Raw genomic sequence first — 7,315 nt, forward strand, 5'->3', positions numbered from 1 at the left:
CAGCATTTGCCTTTGAAGCATAGAAGAAGTGTATTCTAGAAATATGAATGCTAAAATAGCACAGGTCAAATATCTGTACTTTGTCAACTTTAAAATTTAATCTGTCATATATTACCGTGCATTAATACTAAAATACATTTGTTAACGGTGATAGCCACGGGATAACAACTGATATCTATGGGTGAGACAGAGAATTTCCTAACATTAAAGCCTGGCCTTCCTGGCCTCTGTGGCACTGCTAGGGCACAACTGTTTTGAAATCCAGAGCATAATGTGGGGAAAGTTTCAAGGCACATAGGAAAATAAAAGTATTTTGAATATGAAGATAAAATATTGAAATCAGTTGAACCAGACACAGACTAACGTGTCGTGTTTAAGATGAGACAGAAGAATCCCGCTGAGAAAATTAGATGGTAGAGACGGGTGCATTGTTTAATGCAAGTTCCCTAGTTAGCTATTTTTTCATTCTTCTGTTCACAAAATGCCTTGAAAGTATTCGTGGTTTTTCCCAATTATATGTGCCGTCTTTGTAGATAGCTTGCTTGTATGAGCCAAGAGGTGCTTGCTGCCTCCTGGATCTGACGTGCCATTTGGTGCCAATTTTTCTTTCTAGCCATTGGAAGGATGTAAAATTTAGGCTTCCTGCATGAGCAGTTTTACATACACATTCAAAATGTATTCACTATTATTGTTATTTAATGTTTTCATATACCAATGCTAGATAAGAATTGGATTAAAATTCAAATAAAAGAAACAGAATTAAAACATGTTTTCATAAGAATGGATAATTTATGCATTGATAGAAACCTTTGCAGTATAACTGAAATAACAGCGGGAGGGGAGTGGATAAATTATTTATTCTCCATGCATATATCAATATATTTTTTCATATGTATTACTGAGCTGAGCATGGAAAAGCTTTTGCTAGGTTCTTTCTTTTGTACATAATTCCTTTTCAAACTGGAACCAAAGCTTTTCCACTTTGGTGAGTTTGCTGCAGCAGGGACTGCTGAAATACAGGCAATCTCACTTGTGTCTTTCTTTCTTTCTTTCTTAGCCTTAGTAGAAAAGGAGGACATGAAATTTATTGCACAGAGCAAAGCCTTATTTGTACCTCTGGCCAAACAGTCTATTGTCATTGTGCTGGATTTATAGTTAAACTGATGTTTAATCCCTGGAGAATTTAGTCTGTTTGCTGTGAAGTCTGAGATAATGTAGAGCAATTCCTAAGTGTGCAATTCATTTTTAACTTTATTATTATTATTATTATTACTTATGGGGAAATATTTCTTAAAAAATTTGGCGGTAGAAATGAAAAGAATTAGATTTTTTCTCCCATTTTATCCAAGACAATTAGTTACTTAATTACCGAACATGACTTCTAGCCATGGTTGTGATGAGATATGAGTTTCCATTTTTTTCAGACTCAGCCATCAAAGACTTTTAGAAGATGCTTTTTATCAGGAAAAAATTCCTCCAGTGGACAAATACCTTGCAGCCTGTAGATTGCGCTTGGAAACAAGCTGTTATTATTTCTCACTTACTCACCCTCTCCCTCCCTATGAGCAGAAGCTACCCCCAGGTTAGCTTTCTGTACTTCCCAGAACATTTATGGGAATGGAAAAAGGTATTTTCTGTCCAGAAACCTTGCACATAAGCAGCAGTCCACTGTGTTCAGATCAGTGATGATCTTGCTATTTACTGCTTGTGCCCTGGCTCTAAGCAACGCTTTCTGTACGCTCCATGGTTTAGAGCTTAATTCTCCCTGAAGGTCCTGCCTGGCTCTGGACAATGTCTTCCGGCCCTTCATCAGGATCTCTCTTCCCATTTCTACTCTCCATTTATTCTGAGGTCCTTTAAATTTCATTTTATATGTTAAAAATGCAAACTGCCACCTGGGTCTTCACGTGCTGCCATTGATGCGGGTATCGGTAGCTGTTCGCCTCTGGCCAGGCTTCTGCTGCCTTGTGATCTTCTGAGCAAAGCAGCTCCGCTGCGAGCAACTCTTCGTAATTCATCATTTTTTACATGCAAAAGTCAAAGCCCCCTTATCGCAGGGAGGCAAGGGGAGTGCCACGGGGACTTGGCAACGATCCGGCTCACATCTGGAAAAGCAGGGAAAGCCTGTCCAACAAGAGAGGCGGCGCCCTGGGGAAGGAAAGTGTGCTGTTTAGAAAAAGAAGCATCAGCATTAGATTTGCCTGTGTATTTTATCTTCAGTTCTCATCATTTATGGTTATGCAAGCAGTAATGTTTGGTTTGAAAAGATAAATATTCAGTGAAAGTACTGAACAGTTTTACTGCATTTTTAAAGTTACGGCATTGACAAGAACAAGAGGTCCGTAACTAGCTCTAGTTTGGGGAAACTAGAATGGTTGTCACCGGTCACACCACTGGATTTTCCCTTCATGCCAGTTTGTGAGACAGATACAAAATCCAGGTGATGTCTAGAAGCAGAGGACCAAAACACTTTTGGTGCATATAAAATGCATTTACACACAGGTAAATGTGTAATTTTGTGTATTTTATTTTTTTAATTTTATTATATTATATTTTTAATTTAAAAGTTTAATATATTATATTATATTTTTTTAATTTAAAAAATATAAATTTTAAATTTGTGTATAAAATGTGAAAAAAAAATGAAAAAAAAAAACGAAAACCATATGCTACACGTCCGCCTGTGTTGAGATGGGTTTCAACCAAGAGCTGATTCCCAGCCTTGCCCCCAGCTCCCAGGCACGAGCTTCTGCATTTTAAGGGTGTAAAACCCCGCTGGTGGGGCCTGGGAAGTGCCGCACGGGGTCAGGCACATGGTGCCCCTAGGGAGGTGTCCCCCAGCTGTGCACGAGATCGGGCAGGAGGCGGCCAGGTCCGGCCTGCCCGCACCGAGGGGCCCCTCCGTCCTGTCCTCACGAGGGGATTTGCCCCAAACCCCAGTGAAAGGTGTTTTAACCCTGTTTCATGTGCTATAGGCAGCATTTTTCAATAAGTTTTTACTTATTTTAAAGCCCCAAAGAAGTAAAGCCAAGAGAACGCTGAACATTTTCAAAGACATGTTACTCTTTTCCAGGCTAGCAGCTGGCTATTGCTTGAGGCATGGCATCGAGGCGACGTTCTCAGCACGATAACACGCAATAGGGATGGCAATGTGAACTGGTAGGTTTCGTTCAGAAAAAGGCGTATTTGGAAGTCGTGCTCTAAGGCACAAGGCCGGGCCGTTTGCCTGCCCAAGGGCACCAAGGAGCCCATGGCTCCAGCAGGGCTCAGCACCACGTCCCTGGGGGCTGCTTCCAGCCTGGGTGCCGTGCAGGAAACCCTGCGTGGTAAGGACCAAACCTGTGCCAGCGATGTGCCAACAGTACTTTAAGGCAGTTGGCGGTTCTTCAGGAGTGTTTGTGGGCACACCCGAGCTGTGAAATCGCTGCCCCCAAGTCGCTAGTCCCTTACGGACTGTAACGAGAGCAGAGCTGGATCGATCCTTCTCACCTCAGGGGAAAAACACTTCCAGAAGTTTCACTTCTTATCGCGGCTGCTAGGTCTTATTTTCTGAGCAAGTTCAGTGAAGTTCAAACAAGCTCAGCTTCTTCTGTAGCTTGAAACTGCTCTGATAAAGCAGCAGATCACAAGACAAAATCTTCATGGTGACAGCAACTGGTACAAAACTTGGATGTGTTGAAACCTGTCAATAATACTAAGGACTGTTTTTTTCCCCCCGATGTCTGGATGTCAAAGTTAATATTAATTACATTTAAATAATTAATTACGGATTTAGGGCTTCCCAAATCACTGGAAAGGCTTTCATACAAGCAAATAACATCGAACTATAATATTTTTTGGCATGTCACTGCGTAATAAAACTCTAAAGGCAGATGCACGTTTGCGGGTGCTGTCAGAGGGTGCCATTTCTCATCATGCACATTTGCATCACTGAACTCTCACTCACCTGCGCTCCTCTGGTGATTGATGGTGGCGGCGGCTGCAGATGAAGCAAATGGCTATAGCTGGCACTGTCCATCAGCAGGTGTTAAACTGCATTGCCTGGAAGTGCTGTGAGTCAGGACTTTGGTTTTCAGTACCAAAATTAATGTTTCTTTTGGTTAGCTGATGAGAGCTTCGAATTTAATTAATTTCCTGTCACACCAAACAGCACTTGCAGAAGAGGAAATAGTGGGGAAAAGCAGATGAAGTTCAGGTAAAAGATGCATTAATTAAAAGCTCAATTTGCAGTGATCGTATTTCTCTCCTCTCTTCAGATTTCCTGTTTACCTCATTTATAATAAGTAAAGCCTAAGTCTGCCATGGTATTACCTTAGAATAGAAAACTCCATAAAATCAGATGGCTACGACAATATACCTGTTCTCAAGGTAACACTGTGACAGTGCCTCAGAACTGCAAACCCAACAGCTGAGAAATGTGTATTAAGCAACCATTTACATGAAGCAGTCTTCACGTAATGCACTTCACGACAGTGCTGCAATGTCCTTCTGTTTTTAGGCCAGCAAGTGTGCATGCAGATAGAAGTTAAAGCCTGCTGGAGCTGATGGAGCACTGAGGCATTTCTGCCCAGGTACCCATGCTGCAGCCGCTGCGCGCACATTGGAAATGGGGGGAAGGGAACGAGATTGATATCTTAAGCAACTGAAGATAGGCATATGAAGAGAAAAGTAGTGGTGATGTTCGGCTGAGATTCGGAATTGCACATGCAGGTTATCTGCCTGTGTGTTTGTACAATGTGAAAAAAATCCAGTGGTGGCTGAATTCCTCATTTCAAGAAGTGTGTTATTCCCTAGCAGAGCACCTTGCCCCAAATACCCTGGAAGGCTTAAAACCTGATACATCTTCTTAATGTGTTGCAGAAGAAAGTCTCTCTCTGGGAATATTAGGGACTTTACAAGTGGAGAAAATAATTTCTGTTTTCCCTAAGTAATGCTGTGTATAGTGCGAGTCTAATTTTAGATTCCCTCTGTTGCCTCTAAATCTTTGCTCTCTGTCTTTCCCAGCTTGATAGAAGGGCATATTTAATTACCAGGAGCTGCGTTTGTATGGACAGATCTTTCAACAACAAAGCATATGTCTTTTAGTTTTGTAATTGTAGAAATCCCATTTCTAATCTCTGAGTAACTGAACACATAAACTTTATCTGCAGTATGCATTTGAAGCTGGTGATCTAAAGCAGGCATAGGGAGGCAGCTGCCTAGCTGGGAGGTGTGTGTATGTATGTGTTTATAGACAGATATTCCACCTAAGTTTTCTCTTCAGCTCCTAAAATATTAGGCAAAACTTCTCCCCCAATAGGCTGGTGAGTTATATTCTTCATTAATGTTTGCAGGTTTTCCTTTGGGGAATTTCCTGAAACACATTCTTTCCCACCAGCAAATGCACCTGTGTGGTGCCCTGGGCTCCACCAGCATCCGGGAGTCCTCCAGGGGGCCTGGGGCTGTGCTCTGTCCCCGAGGTCTTCATTTCAGAGGGCTCAAAGCAGACACTGCCGTGCCCCAGCACACGCTCCAAAGCTGTAGTGTTGCACCTCTCGTGCACACCTCGATGCAGCTCCCGTTGGTTTCTTCTTCGAACAAAGTCTGAGTCAGTCTGTGCAAGACAAATGAGATGTGAGGGAGAATTTGTTCTTTATCAGCCTTTTTCAGTGATCAGACTTCAGATGTGAGCGGCTCCTTTTCTTTTCATCTGTCTGTCATAACAGAGGAGACACTAAGGAAATCCATTTGTTCTGTTCAAGCACTGAAAGTGAGATGCCTGCATGGCTTCTGCAGCTGCAGGTTACTCCTCCCTAATCTAGTGGCGATTTTACAGCATGTCTAGACACAGTGCATAAACCAGATATAAAACACTTGATATAACTATTTAGGCTGCCAGAATATTCCCAGAAAACCTTGCAAGAGGCTGGTAAGGAACTGAGCAGTACTGGGGCAGGAGGTGCAGCGCTTTGATACCTGCAGAGACAGAGAGCAGAGAGGAGGAGCAAGCTCACCAGAGGCTGCCAGCGTGGGACCCCAGGTCCGTGGTATTCAACACATCCTTAATTCCTGGGGAGGCAGCAGAGCGTGCCCGCAGCGTGCTATTTCAGCTAGTCAGCTGGAGGGGCAGTCTGAGGGAAACTTCCAAAGGATTTAATAAAGGTGGGAGAGAGGGCAGCAGCGTAACAGATGGATTGCTCTGCTGACATGCAAAACAATGCGCATTAGAAGGAATGGTATGAACTGTGACTCACTGGTGAGTTCTAAATTAACTTCAAAAAGTCATGAAAAAGACACGGGCATCACTGTGGAGAGTTAATAAAAGTATCTGCTGAGTAGGCAGCAGTTTGCATAAAAGGACAAGCAAAATGTTTGGTTGTTTAAAGCCTTGGAACAGAAAGTGTAACTGAAACGTGATGATGCCACCATGCACATAAGTGATATTGCCTTGCTTCAAACACTGGGCATTTATGGTCCTGCTCTTGTATACAACATAGTGGGAAAGAAAAGGCACGCTAGTGAGAGCAGCTAGAGCCACAAGAGGAAAAGACTGTAAAAACGTGTGAAAGCCTGGGGCTTCGCTCACCCTGCGTGAGCTCAGCCTGACCCGAGCCGCTTGGTGTCCTCTCCAGGCTGCGAGCGACCTTGCAGTGATAGAAATTGTGCTAAACATGAAGCAATTCCTACTGGCACAAAACAATCCAGTCATCAACTTTTCTAACGCTCACATGGCAAGCTTTTACACTTTCGTTCTTATTATATGCTGCTGAAGTGTAAGCTTGTTTTGAAAAGTCAACAAATGGCACCTCTGGACCAACGTCCTGCTCGCAGCAGGCCCGAAGCCAGGTCGTGCTGCTCAGGGCCTGCTCAGACAGGTCTGGATTATCCTGCAGGTACTGCAGGCCAGCAGTCCCCATAGCAGGGTCATTATTGTTCTGTTAAGAAGCAGGTCTTCATTCCATAGCTTTATTTTACTCCGGCAGTCCCTCTTGCTTTCCTGGAGCCTCCTGCGGCAGGCTGGAGGAGGCCAAGCTGCAGATCCAGCAGCAAGTCTTCATTGCAAATGGAAGAGGACGTCTGATACACCCACTGAAGTGTATTACAGACAAGTATTTAAAAGGCGTTTCTGCTATCAGAGAACATACTTAAGCAATATCTGATGAAAGAGAGGAAGAGAAGTGTATGAGCAGTACAAAGGAGCTTTTAAGCACACGTCCTTTCATCAAACCCGCGGCACGGGGCTGTGCCCGCCTGGCAAGGCGAGCCCTTGTCTTTGTGTCTTGTCACATTAGAGGAGTAGGAAGACGTTTGATCTGCTGCTGATCTTGGGGAAGAT

The 7,315-nt window shown here is 43.4% G+C and overlaps 1 long non-coding RNA gene across 1 annotated transcript in view; it reads left to right on the forward strand.

Moving 5' to 3' along the window:
• Positions 1-3,705, forward strand: part of LOC310902725 — a 28,850-nt gene extending 25,145 nt beyond the window's left edge. The window contains exon 7 of the long non-coding RNA XR_014586921.1: positions 3,074-3,705. This is a non-coding gene — a long non-coding RNA (uncharacterized lncRNA). The remainder of the gene's footprint in view (positions 1-3,073) is intronic.
• The last annotated feature ends 3,610 nt before the right edge of the window (positions 3,706-7,315 follow it).

Source organism: Anser anser (genome assembly GCF_964211835.1).
Source record: "Anser anser genome assembly, chromosome: 7".
Classification (NCBI taxonomy): domain Eukaryota; kingdom Metazoa; phylum Chordata; class Aves; order Anseriformes; family Anatidae; genus Anser; species Anser anser.